The sequence below is a fragment of the Panthera onca genome, chromosome D2, assembly GCF_046562875.1.
Source record: "Panthera onca isolate mPanOnc1 chromosome D2, mPanOnc1 haplotype 2, whole genome shotgun sequence".
Lineage (NCBI taxonomy): Eukaryota > Metazoa > Chordata > Mammalia > Carnivora > Felidae > Panthera > Panthera onca.
This window is the reverse complement of record NC_138349.1, coordinates 78940558-78955859: the sequence shown is the minus strand read 5'-3', so window position 1 is coordinate 78955859 and position 15302 is coordinate 78940558. Positions and strand designations below refer to the sequence as shown.

General features: G+C 36.8%; 1 long non-coding RNA gene and 1 pseudogene across 1 annotated transcript in view; one reads left to right on the top strand and one right to left on the bottom strand.

Annotated features, from left to right (window-relative positions):
• Positions 1–15302, top strand: part of LOC144613227 (uncharacterized) — a 255709-nt gene that overhangs the window by 134742 nt on the left and 105665 nt on the right. The window lies entirely within an intron of this gene.
• LOC132684690 (heterogeneous nuclear ribonucleoprotein A1-like) lies at positions 3691–14438 on the bottom strand (annotated as a pseudogene).

Below are 15302 nucleotides of genomic sequence, written 5' to 3'. Positions count from 1 at the left end.
TGAGAAACAGAAATTTCTGAGGAATGAAGACTGTCATAAATCCCCTCTCCAAAGGACTTTTATGGCCATAGAGAAGACACAAAACAGTGAAATGATTCTGCACAAACAAAGCTTCATAAAGTCACCCTTATTTGACATTAGTTTCACCATATACTTACCCTCCCACAGTGTATTTTCCATAGGAACCCCCAACCCCCCTTTCCTTTATCTAGTTACTTCTCCAGAATTTATCGCCCTTTGTTAAAATGGTATGTGAGCTCTCAGGTCTAACCACCTCTTTGGATTTTCACTTCTTTTCTGTGAAATCCCCTTGCATAAAAAAAACATTAACATCAACGAAATTTGAGTGCCTTTTATTCTGTTAATCTGTCTTTTGTCAATTTATTTCATAGGCTCTGGTCATTAACATTAACAGGATAGAGGAGAGGTTTTCCTTCCATTTATTATCCCATAGAAAGAAATGAGTAATAATATTTTTCTCTTTGCAAGATGAAAAATTATAAGATGAGACAAAATGACATTACAAGATTTTTAAAGAGTTGGGAATAAAATTATTCATGAAATGTTAAAGAAAACCCTTATTTTCTAAATCCTTTGTTGATTCAAGAATCCAATCTTGCCCATATAATCCTTATTCTTCCATATATCCTCATTTCTGGATTTTTATGAAATGGGATAAAGGCATGGGTGCTCTAATTCAAAGCAGACTATGAAGGAGTGGCAGAAGGGAAACACTATTGGAAATATTTTTGTGCCAGCTCAGACCAGATTTGAAAATTTAACTTTGATACTCACTATTTAGTGTGTCTCATTTTACCTTATTTTATTGTTTTTCTGGGAAATCATAATTTAAAACATATTTGCCTCTATTACAGTCAGTTATAATAACCAATCAACTTTGAAAACAAAAATCAACCCAAACTTGCATAATAGCTGAGTGAATTTTTTCCCCTTGGTATATATATTTGAAGTGTTCTATGATTATTGCTGTCTAACAGGTAGAAGTAAACATTGGCCTGCCAAAAAACAAAAAAAAATGTTTTTTTTATCTTTCTGCAAATTCTGATCTGAACCTTCAGTTTCTAATCTTTTTCCTCCATCCAAAACAAAGCAAAACCAAAAAGACCCATAACAATGTTAAACGCACAGCAGTGGTTCAATAAATACCCAATTGTTTATCTTTAGTATAAAATTTAAATTATTTTAATGCTGATGTTGTAACTTCATTTTTATTTTTTGCAACTGCCTTTATTGCTTTGATATACTAGCTACTCAAACATGTATTTTGATTTGGAATAAATTATGATTTCTTTAGCTAAGCACATCCTAATCTAATACTTAAGAAACATTTAATATTCATATGAATATGTCCTTTTTGTGAATTTGCAGTTTTATATGTATTTTTCTTTCTTCATTTGAATGTACTGCTATATTCATCAGGACAACTGCTGAGGGGTGCCTGGATGGCTCAGTCAGTTGAGCGTTGACTCTTGATTTCAGTTCTGGTGATAATGTCATGGTCATGAGATTGAGCCCCGCATGAGGGCTCTGCACTGAGACTGGAGCCTGCTTGGAACTATCTCTCTCCCACTCTCTCTGCCCCTTCCTCACTCTCTCTCTCTCTTTCTTTCAAAACAAATAAGTAAACATTAAAAAAAAAAAAAAAGAACAGCTGCTGATTTTTAAAGGGAAGGGACCTTTGTATGTATATTATTGCCTGAGAAAGCTTTTATTTAAAATAGGAATAACTAAGTGAAAATGGAAGAAATAATAGTAATAAACACCTCCAGATGATCTCGGACATTTAAGAAAATACATTGCAATTGCTTCACTTTACTTATGTCAAGACTGGATGACTAAAGAATATGATCTGGAGTCTGTTCAAGGAAAAGAAAAATCTCTTATGTCCAACATTTTTCTAACCTTTGTATTTTTCAGTATAGGTACCTAGACTATATTGTCTTTTGTTTTCCATCTATGGTCTTTGGATGTTCAAGGATACTTGCTTTGGGGAAATGGAGAGCTAAACTGCTAATAGTTTGGAGTTGGCATCCACAAAAAAGTGATGGAAAGGTACAGAGAAGGATGTAGAAAATAAGAAACCAAGAGGAATGTGGCCACATAGAATTCCCATAGTAGTAAATGCTCAGTGATTTTGAAAATAGTGAACTCCTTGAGGTCAGGGGTTACATCTTAATTATCTCTTTTCCTCTAGTTCTTAACCAAGTACTGGCCTTTGTTTAGGACCTAAGTAAATGTTGAAATGAGTCAACCAAGTTAGCTTATGGCATTTATACAATGGCCTTATTTGTTCAATAGTATTTCCTATTTACAAATGATGATATCAAGGCTCAAAGATTTAATTAACAGAGGCAGGACTGGGAGGGATTGGGATGTAAACGTAGTCTCCAGAAATCTGAAAACTCATAATATTTCCACTATAACAAGATTTTCGAAACATGTCTTCAGTCCTATGGTAAAGTTGAAAAAGGAACAGTTCTGTTGGGGAAATTTTTTCCCTCTACCTTTCTAGGTTCTTTGATCTAATAATTAAATTGGCATGAGACAGATCAACAGGTGGAAAACAAAACTTCAATGATATGTATATTTCCTGTATACATGAAAGAGACACAGGAAATGAGTAACAGCTCAAACTGACCAAAGCCATCACCTTAAATACCAACGTACTTAAATTTGTCAGCTAAAGACAAAAGAAGACATTGGAGGTGGGGTGTTAGTTATGGGAGGCTACCAGGAAAAGCATAGTCAACAATGGTAAGATTGTTGCATAGATTGAAGTCATTGCCTTCTCCATAGATAAATTTCTATACACTGAGTCATTCCCTTTTCCAGGTATAGTGGGGGAGACATCCTTACAACTGGAGATTTCTCTTATAAATGTATTTTTCTTTTAACAAAAGTGTGACTTCTCAGTTTTCAGAGCTTCTCTTGTGTCTGCATTTTCTTAAAAATAACCAGCTTAAGGGGCGCCTAGCTGGTCAGTAGGTAGAACATGCAGCTCTTTATCTCAGGATCATGAGTTCAAGCCCCAGGTTGGATGTAGAGCTCACTTAGAAAACAATAACCAGCTTAAAATAATCAGTATGCCAAAGAGCCATATCTTGGGGTGGAAAATTTTCTGTCCTTCAGTTCCATGTTTATAGATTTCCAGGAAGTCCTGTACAGAGTGTTGTCCCTTCTGAAATTCATAAGGCATATTAAAATATTAAAATCTCTGGGGCGCCTGGGTGGCTCGGTCAGTTAAGCGTCTGACTTCGGCTCAGGTCATGATCTCACGGTCCGTGAGTTCGAGCCCCGCATCGGGCTCTGTGCTGACAGCTCGGAGCCTGGAGCCTGTTTCAGATTCTGTGTCTCCCTCTCTCTCTGCCCCTCCCCTGTTCATGCTCTGCCTCTCTCTGTCTCAAAAATAAAATAAACGTTAAAAAAAATTTAAAAAAATTAAAATCTCTGATAAAACTTTATTATTTATTTATTTATTTATGTAAAAAGACACAATCTATTCATATCCTGATTAGACTATTACATTTAGCAATTAATACCATGGGTGCAAAAATAAATCTATATTAAAACCCTTTGTTGGAAAGCTTTACACTTTCCACAGAATAGAAACTAAAATGTCCTGTTATACAGTTAGTCACAAATACATTCCTCGAGTTTTGTGCCCGTATACAGGAGTACTGTCTAAGACATGTCTTCTTTGTAGCAGCTAGGCCTCGCCACCACTATGTTCGGCTGGGCCCACAGACCTGTTGTAACCTGTAGCTTCCCTGTCACTTCTCTGGCTCTCCTCTCCTGCTAAGTTTTGTTTCCTGGCAGTAATTAAAACCTTCGGCTTCTGACATAGCTGCTACTGCTGCTGGAACCGCCACAGCCACCTTGGTTTTGTGGTTTGGCAAAGTATTGGCCTCCACCACCCAAGGGGCTGGAACCTCTGCCTCCAAAATCTCCTCTTTTCATGGGTCCAAAATTTGAAGAGTGATTGCTGTCATTGCCAAAGTCATTATAGCCTCTGCCACCTCCAGAGTTTCTTCCAGCATTACCAAATCTGGTATAGCCATCCCCATTGCCACCATATCCACCACCACCTCAACTGCCACCAAAGCCACCCTGCCCTCTCAAGTTTCCTCTTTGACCACAGCTGTCCTACTCACCAAAACCACCTCCATGACCACCATCCAAGTTTCCAGAACCACTTCAACCTCTTTGCCGGGACGAAGCAGCGGTCATCTCCTGCTTAGATAGAGCTCTCCTTACTTCACAGTTGTGGTCATCCACAGTGTGGTATTTTTGAATGGCAGTCTTGTCTATGGAGTCATGGACATCAAATAGTACAAAAGAAAAGCCTTTCTTCTTGCTGCTGCCTTGGTCACTTACGATTTCAACGGCGTCAGTTTTCCCATATGTCAAAATAACCTTTTAGATGATGTTCTTCAGTGTCTTCTTTAATGCCACCAACAAACGTCTTTTCCACGGTTAAGTGGACACTGAGTCTTTGAGAGTCTTCTCTTGAGAGAGCCTTCTTTGGTTCCACAGCTCTTCCATCTACCTTGGGTGGCCTTGCATTCATGGCTGTATCCACCTCCTCCACAATGGTGTAGCTGACAAATCCAAAGCCTCTGGGGCCCTTGGATCTCTCATTACCACATAGTCTGTGAGAGTTCCTCCTTGATCAAAATGGCTCCTCAGACTCTCATCAGTTTCTTCAAAGCTCAAACCTCCAATGAAGAGCTTCTACAGCTGCTTGGGCTCTTTGGGAGACTCTAACTTAGATATGATGGCAGTGGGAGGGGAGACTTCAAGGATGCTTACACAGCATCATCCACAGGCAGAAAACTCTGATGAAGCTTTTAGTTAAGCAATTGCTCAAACTTTGTTTCTGTCAGAATTTCTCAAAGGTGGGCGCCTGGGTGGCGCAGTCGGTTAAGCGTCCGACTTCAGCCAGGTCACGATCTCACGGTCCGTGAGTTCGAGCCCCGCGTCAGGCTCTGGGCTGATGGCTCAGAGCCTGGAGCCTGTTTCCGATTCTGTGTCTCCCTCTCTCTCTGTCCCTCCCCCGTTCATGCTCTGTCTCTCTCTGTCCCAAAAAATAAAATAAACGTTGAAAAAAAAAAAAATTTAAAAAAAAAAAAAAAAGAATTTCTCAAAGGTGATTTATTATAGTTTTTATGTCTTTTTTAGATGGCTTATTGTTTTGAAAGGCAGGATTATTTACTGGCAAGAAAAAAAAGATGAAATATCACAGTATTGACATTCTGGAAGAAAATAAGCTTAGATTACAGGAAGCTGTTGAGAGAACTGATAGTTTTTAAATTCTCGGTACTCGTAAGGGTATTTTTCTGAGCTTAATTAGCTATCTATATCCATATTTCCTGGAATAATAGGACCTATAATTGGAAACATCCATTTTTAGCATATTCTACTTCCCTGAAATAAAATGTATGGAAGAAATGGATTATTTTACCTTCATTTGTTCAAATATTTGGCATTCAATTTAATTACAAACTTCTATGGGCGCTTGGGTGGCTCAGTGGATTAAGTGTCTGACTTCGGCTCATGTCATGATCTCACAGTTCGTGGGTTCGATCCTAGAGTAGGGCTCTGTGCCGACAGCTCAGAGCCTGGAGCCTGCTTCGGATTCTGTGTCTCCCTCTCTTTTTCTGCCCCTCCACCACTCTCTCTCTTTCTCTGTCCCAAAAATAAATAAACATTAAAAAAAAAAAACTATAGACTTCTGTTTGGAATTACAAAATCATTCATTTAGGGAGTTTATTCTGAGTGTTGTATCATTAATGGCTGCTTCCAATCTTTACTTGGTAAACCTGAAAATAAAAAGCCACAATGAGAGACAAATGAGTGTTTATTTGCAGCTGAAGTATGGAAATTTAGGGAGCTCAGATTCAGGTGGTTACCCAAATAGTGCTCCTGCTTCTAGGGTGGAGGCAAGGGTGTTTTATGAGTTAAAGAAAGGGGGGGGGGTGCAATCACAGAAGTTGAAGAAAAGAAAAAAAGAAAAAGACGTTTCTCTGGATGGTAACAAGTTAACCCTGGGTTAGGCATTGACTACTGATTTTATCTTTCGAAACTCCACAACCATCAGTCTTGTGACCAGAATGTCCCTTATCTCATTTTGACTTCTCAAGCAATTGCTTAAAACAATTGCCATTTTGCTCAGTCCAAAGGTTTTGACCCAGTTCAAACAAAGGTGAGTACGGCGGTTTCTCTGCAGTGGCTGCTCCGATTCTATTTTAAAATGGCTCTAGTCACATCAACCTTTCACATTTCAAGTTCAAAGAGATCAAGCTGTAGATGAAGTTAGAAATACTGCAGTCTTGAAAGGAGGTGGGTGGAAGCAAATTAATTGATTCCTAAGTAAATTGGTGAGCTGTAGAAATGGTACCTTATAAATGGTTAGTTACCTGTAAGATGCTAACCTAAAATATTCTCTTTTATAAATAAGGTGTTTGACAATCAGAGGCATATATCCCCTTTATTAATAGGCTTATGAGAAAGAAATAAGTAATGTATACTTGTAAGGAAGTGTTAACATAGCTAGCTCACTTAATGTTAACACCAAAGTGCTGATGCTTTATTCTGGATTTATTCTGAATTCTTACTCTGTTACGTTGATTTGGAATAAGGCAAGCCATATTACTAAAGATAGGCAAATCAGACAAAATCTGTATTAAGTTTCTGGCATTTTCATTGTACCATATACATATTTTTCCATAGAAACCCTATAATTTTTATAAAATGTCCTAAATTAGAGAGAGAAAAAATGCTTACTCACTTTCCCTTCAGGGGAGGTACATAATGCACGTAAATATGTACATTATATGTTTAATATGTGCACAGTTACTCTATTGCAGGAATTGAACAGTAAATAAGGGAAATTAATAAACAAGTATTCACTGAGCAGCTACTATTTTTTAGGTTGATGCATTTACTTTTGGGATGCAAAAGTCCCATTTGAAACATACCAAAGAGGTTTGGTTGCAGAAACAGTATCTGACCATGTTACAAATTCAATCCATTACTGTTGATAGATGAAACATAAAAACATGAAAACAGCACATTATGTACTCTTCTGATAACATAAGCATGTGTAGAATCATTACTAAGGAATTCAGAATAGTGAGCTATGAATGTAGGTTGTATAACAGGAGAAAACCTCAAATCAAAATGGGGCTTAACTTGGATTTCGAAGGTAAGAGTATTTTTTTTTTTTCATATGGGAAGTATGGGCAGGGACAAATGCTTAAGACAGAAGCATTCAGAGATATGAACGAATGTGGCATGTTGGAGTAGGAGCCAGAGGTGGTGAAGATGCCCGCTGGCTTGATGGGAGAGAAGGATACAGAGACAGAAACAGATTATAAGTATAAATTGTAGAAGCTCTTCTTGAGGAGGTTAAATGAGAGGGAAAATCTAATAGGATGTGAATTTTACCCATTGAACATTTTTTTAAATTAGGGAATAAGGCCCATTTTATTCATTAAGAAATTCTGTATGGGCTAGATTAGGGTTTGTTGAGCAGTAGACAATAGATAGATTTGAGAAGACATTCTGGAAATTCAAGTCTTGATGTAATGGGGGCCTGGGATAAGAAAGTACTACTGTGTGAAGGCTGGATGGGCATGAAGAAGGAACAGATGTGAGAAGACTTCCAAGAGAAACTCTGCAGGACTTACATACCATTAGTAAAATAGCAAATATACTGAAAGGAATGGCAATATTAAATAATGAACTTCGTTTCTCCTTCGTTTCTCCAAAGAAAAATTTTACCTAGCAGAGCAAGGACAGAAGAATCCAAAAGTACCAAAGATTATACCTGAATGCTATTAGAAGCTTGTAAACTGTACTCAACAAAAAGTCTATTTTGCATAGTAAAAACTATAAGTACCTATGAATATATATGACAAAGTTATGTAAAGCTTTATGGAGAAAATTGGGAAGCTTCTATGAAAGTAAATAAGGCGCACCTGGGTGGTTCAGTCGGTTGAGTGTCCGACTTTGGCTCAGGTCACGATCTTGCAGTTCATGAGTTCGAGCCCCACATTGGGCCCAGTGCTGTCAGCGCAAAGCCTGCTTCAGATCCTCTGTCTGCCTCCTCTCTGCCACTCCTCTGCTTGCAGTCTCTCAAAAATAAATAAAAATATTTAAAAAAAAGAAAGATGATAAGTAAGATTGAAATGGACTGAAGAGACATAAAATGCTCATTAGGTGTCATAACTTTGTCAATGTTTCTGAAAACATTACATCAGTTCTGTGTAATTCCAACAAGAATGAGAATTATATATACATTTTTTTTCAATTTGAAAAGCTGATTCTAAAATGTATATTTAACAGTGAGTAGGGGGAGCATTTGTACTTGGTGTGTGTGTGTGTATTTGTAGCAATTAAGGCAGTATGCTTTCGGTTAAATGATAAGAAAAGTGAAAATGGAACGGAAAAAAACCCAAAATCAGATTCATGGACACATATGAATGAGATGATATTGCAGATCAATAATTACTGGGCAGACTGTTCAAGAATAATACTCGGGGGGAAAAAAGAATAGCATTCTAAAAGAATTATTTAATGGGGGGCCACCTGGATGGCTCAGTCGGTTAAGCATCTGACTTTGGCTCAGGTCATGATCTCACAGTTTATAGTTTGATACCCACGTCAGGCTCTGTGCTGACAGCTAAGAGCCTGGAGACTGCTTCAGATTTTGGGTTTCCCCCTCTCTCTGTCCCTCCCCGATTCATGCTCTGTCTCTCAAAAATAAATAAACATAAAAATTCCTATAAAAAATAATTATTTATGGGGCGCTTGGGTGGCTCAGTTGGTTGAGCGATCGACTTCGGCTCAGGTCATGATCTCACAGCTCGTGAGTTTGAGCCCCGCATTGGGCTCTATGCTGATGGCTCGGAGCCTGGAGCCTGCTTTGGATCCTGTGTCTCCCTCTTTCTCTGCCCCTAACCCACTCGCATTTTGTCTCTGTCTCTCTCAAAAAATAAATAAACATTAAAAAAATTAAAAAGAGAATTATTTAGTGGGGTCTTTATTTCATACAATTCACAAAAGTAAATTCCAGATAGGTTAAAGACAAATGTAAAGAACAGAATTTAAAAATTTTATCAGAAAATTAATCTTAGGGGAGTGTGGGATTCTCTAGACTATATAAAGAAGCATAACAAATTAAGAGAATCTTTGAAAAATTAATAACATTCAAACGAAAACTTCTTTTCATTCAACCAAAAAAACTATTAGAACTAACCAGTGAGTTCAGTAAAGTTGAAGACTTTAATTAATTATTAATTATGTACAGAAATCTGTTGCATGAACTAGCAGAAAGAGAAATTAAATAAACAACCCCTCTTACAATTGTATCGAAAAGAATAAGATGCCTAGGAATAAATTTTAGCAAGGAGATGAAGGACCTGTACCCTGTAACTGTAAGACATTGATGAAAGAAATTGAAGATGACACAGAAAATGGAAAGATATACCATACTCATGAATTGGAATAATTTATATTGTTAAAATGTCTAATTTGACTCTACTGTACTATCATTCTCAGATTATCATTTCATATTTTTGTTTGATTGCTTACTTGTATGTTATTTCTTTTTTTATTTTTTTTTTAAATTTTTTTTTAACATTTATTTTTGAGACAGAGAGAGACAGAGCGTGAACAGGGGAGGGGCAGAAAGAGAGGGAGACACAGAATCCGAAACGGGCTCCAGGCTCTGAGCAAGTCAGCACAGAGCCCGACGCGGGGCTCAAACTCACAGACCGTGAGATCGTGACCTGAGCTGAAGTCAGACCCTTAACCGACCGAGCCACCCAGGCGCCCCTGTTATTTCTTTTTTTTAAAAAAATTAATGTTTATTTATTTTTGAGAGAGAGAAAGCATGCACAGTGAGTGGGGGAGGGCCAAGAGAGAGGGAGACACAGAATCTGAAGCAAGCTCCAGACTCTGAGCTGTCAGCACAGAGCCCGATGCAGGGCTCAAACTTATGAACCGTGAGACCATGACCTGAGCTTAATCGACTGAGCCACTGAGGCACCCTCTTGTATGTTATTTCTTTCTTCCTCTAGACAGTAAACTCTAACAAAGAATATGTCTGTTTCATCTGGAATTGAATACCTAAATCAAAGCCTATGTATGGTCATTTCTAAATATACATTTGTTAAATAAGTGAATGAGGACTGTGAACCAACCAAAACTGGAGAGAAAACAGGCAACTTCTCACCTCTATATGACAGAGAGAGCAAGGCCTGGCTAATTTCCTGAAGGCTGATGTTTTTTCTCAGTGAGATAGATGAGCCTTTGTATGATGGGTGATCCAGGACCTGTTGGTTCAAGGATTAGACACCAGCCACATCTGACTGCTCCCTTGACTGCTGTACCTCTTGTGGACTGAGGTTAGAGGTTCATTCTTTGGGATCATGCATAAAAAATAGGGTCACTCAAAGTGTTCTTTTGTCATGACTTCACCAGAACTGCTGCCACTTCAATACCTTCTTCTTTTCAAGTATAAGGTCAGAACATTGGATTCCATATTGCTTCACATTTGCTCTCTTTTTCCATTAATACATGTGCATTCTTACTTCTCTGGGCCCTCAGGCCAGGTCAGTCCATTAGCCATGCCTCAGACTGTGACAAGACATTAATTTGTATCTCCACTGGGGCCTCAGTGGCCACAGTCCTGAGCATCAAACCCATAATTTCCCTAAGTGTAGCAAATTCACTTTTCAAATAAAAAAGCAGACCATACTCCTATCACTGTATTTCTCCCATCTGTTTCACAGAGGAAAAACACCAACCTTAGGGAATTCATCGGGACTTGTTCTCACAGATATGGGGAAGTGAAAAGTTACCTCTTTGCTCTCAGCCATTGGTCAGGTCATCGTGGTCTTCATTCATCAGATTGCTTACATTCCTCCAGTGAACTCCCTTTACCTGCTACCCAAACTTGTGTCCTTTTTTTAAAATTTTTTTTTAATGTTTATTTATTTCTGAGACAGAGACAGAGCATGAGTGGGGAAGGGGCAGAGAGAGAGGGAGACACAGAATCTGAAGCAGGCTCCAGGCTCCTAGCTATCAGCACAGAGCCTGATGTGGGGCTCGAACTCAGAAACCATGAGATCATGACCTGAGCCGAAGTCGGTCGCTCAACTGAATGACCCACCCAGGCGCCCCAAACTTGTGCCCTTTTATGGATCTATTGTGTTGTACAAGGGAATAGAGGTACTACTAACTTAGACTATTATGGTAAATATCCCATATGACTAGAAAGATCACATCAGAAATTATCAAACTCAAAATTAAAGGTTGAATGGGTTAAGCAAGTGAATCCAGAATTTGAGGGAATGGCAGAATGATTATAATGAAACCTGAATCTTGTAGAAAATGCTGGCCATGTTATCTGTGTATATGGGATGGTGTGTGTGTGTGTGTGTGTGTCTTTATATTTGGTGGTGCCCAATATTCAGGGACTTTTTCAATAAATATTATAAAAGACAATGATGAAAATTGTAACTGGCAAGGCAAAAAGAATTTGGTGCTCCATAATTACAAAAGGCGAAGAAAGCAAATTATTTCAAAAGGAAAATACTCACATCCTTTAAATCTGTTCTCCCAGTTCCCAAACAGGCTAATAATTTGCTTGATTTCTTTCTTTTATGCTAACACTACTGATGAATTGATTGAAAATTGTGTATAATACAGCAGGTGTTTCTTGTTTTTGTTTGGGGATAATACTCATAAGGAGGCAGTGAAAAGCAGTACGGAATGAGAATAATCAGAGAATAACAGGTGGAGCTCTTTCTCTAGTAGCTGAGGGCTCTATTTTCACAAAGTCATTATAGTTGCATGAACCACACACTGGGAAAACAAAAATCTGGGAATAAGCTAATATTAAAGTATGTATTTTACACCACCAAACTTGATGAAAGCAATATATTTATTTCTTTTATTCCATTTACTTGAAATTTTCTGTTTGGGGTTTCCAATTTCAAATTCTTAGTTCATCTTAATCTTTCTGTGATAATCATATTATCCCATGCCAAAAAATGTATCCTTACCTTACCCCAAAGCATACAAACCAGTCTCATGCAAATGCACATGTAGACACACACACACACACACACACACATACACACACACCCCTACAAACACATACAAATAAACACAACTCATACATACACACACATGCTCACTCAGATTAGGAAAATCACCTTGATGTAGCTATGTTTTATAATTCAGCTTTGTATTTCAAAAGTACAACTACTCCAGCAAATGATAAAAGGAGGCTACCGAATAAAAATTTTTTAAATGTTTTTCAGAATGTTTGTCTGTATACCTTTTTTAAATGAAAAATTGACACACAGTAAAACAAATGAAATCCAAATGTAGGCTTTATGAGTTATTAGAAGGGAAACATTTGTCTAAACTCCATCAGGATCAAGAAAGAGAATATTTGTAGAATCCCTGAAGCCTTGATTCTTTCTTCTCCTTATAAGTAACAACACCTTTGAAATTTCTTTAGAGTTTCGCCTCCTGTGAATATCTGGCTAATAATGACAGTTTAATATGTTTGGGATGTTTTGCGAGTGTGTTCATAGAGTATGTATCCCCTTATGTATGTCTCCCTCTCCTCAGTTTTATGTCGGTATGATTCACTGTTGTTTCATTGTTTTCTTTTCATTAGTAGTATAGCAGTCTATAACAAACTATATTCATCCTTCTAGTTTTGAGCAATTGGATTCCCCCCACCCCGAGTTTTACTGAGAAATGACTGACACACATCACTGTATAAGTTTATAGCATGATGACTAAATTTACACATATTGTGAGATGATTCAGCCAACAGTCAACATCTCGTATGGATACAATTTAAAAGACAGAAAGAATAAAAGAAAAAAGGGAAAAAAAAGTTTCACCTGTGTTGAGAACTCTTAGGATTTACTCTCCAAACAACTTTCCTGTATATCATACAATTCAAGCAATTGGATTGTTTTTTATTTTAACCTCATAATGTAGCTGTGAACGTCTTTGAATCTATCACTTGGTGTTTCTGTGCATGAATTCTTCTGGGTAAATAATAAGAATGACATTACTCAGTCATAGGCAGTATTACTATGTAAGTTATTATAGACACTGGGACACTTGGAAAGTTAAAGGTGTTCTAAAACAAATAACATTGTATAATTTTAAGTTTAAATTTTAAACTTTAAAAATTAAGTAAATTTTAAGTGACATTTATTGACTGACAGATTGGTTATAGTACATTAGTTGACTAATTAAATAGTCCTGTCTTAAATGGTTTTTAGAAACAAATTAGTTCTGAAGAATAAGGATAATATCTGTGTAGAATGAATAAAATTGAAAAATGCCTTTATATTTATATTTAAGCACTTAAATGAATTTTGCAAAATAATCTTGTATTTAGGTAAAATAATATTAAAAAGTTCATTAATCAGTCACTATTTGCATGTTGAATGTATTTTTTAATGTAGTCTTAATATTTTCAGATTTCTTCCACAATTGCTATGTGTTCCTTGAAATTTTATTTATAAATCTAAATTTTCCACTCTTCTGTATAATTGATATGATTAATAATTAGTTAATTTAGTTAATGAATCTAAATTTTACACTCTTCTGTATAAGTGATACAAGATATTCTATCTGAAAGGACTAACATAAATCTAAACTCAGAACAACTTTTGGTGACTGGAGGATATTTTGTATTGGAAAATTTCAATATTCTACACTAAATATTTCACAGATACTGTTTTTGGTGCTCTACTAAGAATCTTTTCCTTTTTCCAAATAGTTTGATTAGGAAAAAAACCCTCACACTGTTTATGTTGCAAAATTATAGGCCTTCTTAATTTCATTCCTTTCTAGTAAAAAAGATACATATGTATCCTGTTAAAAGTAGAAACTCCATGAAACATTTCCTCCTGCAAGGCAATATTTTATAGAAAGGAATTATATAATTTAAAAATGAGATTTTATGAATAGGTAGATGCTCTTTGTTTCATTTATTCATTTTCTCTCTTGGCCTTATTATGTGTTTTTGTTTGTGTAGATCTTCCTTGACTTACGATGGGATTATATTCTGATAAACCCACAAGTTGAAAATATCATGAGTCAAAAATGCATTTAATACACCTAACTAACCAAACATCATAGCTTAGCCCAGCCTACCTTAAACACACTCAGAACACTTACATTAGTCTACAGTTGGCCTAAATATCTAACACAAAGCTGGTATTATAATCAAGTGATGCGTATCTCACGTGACATATTAAATATTGTACTGAAAGTGAAGGACAGAACGGCTGTATGGGTACACAATGGTCAAGTGTGACAGTCGATCACCCTCGTGATGGTGTGGCTGCCTGCCAGATGTCGTCACTCGGCATCACGAGAGGGTATCATGCCACATGTCACTCACTGGGGAAAGGATCAAAATTCAAAATTTGAAATATGTTTTTTATTGAATGCATATCACTTTCACACCATCACAAAGTCAAAAAATTATAAGCCAAACTATCATAAATTAGGGGTTGTCTGTACACTTTGTTTTCAATAACTAATTCAGCAAAAGTTTCCAAGATTCTTGATACTACATTTATTAAATAATTTAATTGAATACTTTTACTCGCGTTAGAAAAACAAGGCTCCCTAACTTCAGAGGACCCGTTTACAAAAAAAGTTCAAGGTAGTATACTTAGGTTGATTTACCAACTAACTCTTCAAAGTCTCAGACATTTCTAAAATAACTGTGTGGTGCATACTGTGGTGTCAAAAGATTTTTTTGGTTTTCAACATCAAGTATATTACAAAGACTTTATAGTTAATTTACTCAAATCACGTATGTTGTAAAATTTGACAACCACAGCTTCTGTCTAGGGCATTGGGATATTACAATTTGTTTAGATGCAGTTATGAATTTTGTATGCATCACAGATCCGAGAACATTTATGCTATCCAGGCTTGTTAATTTTGCAAGAATTTTGTGTTTACCATGATACAAATGTTCGTTCCATCAAAATTTGTATTTCTGTTATCACCATAAAGCAATCAGTTTTATCTTTAGTGTTAAACTTTTTTTTTTAATATTTACTTGTTTATTTTGAGAGAGAGAAAGCAAGTGGGGAAGGGGCAGAGAGAGAGAGGGAGAGAGAGAATCTCAAGCAGGCTCCATGCTCACCACACGGAACCCAGCTTGGGCTCGAATCCTCGAACTGTGAGATCATGACCTGAGCCAAAAGTAGGAGTTGGAT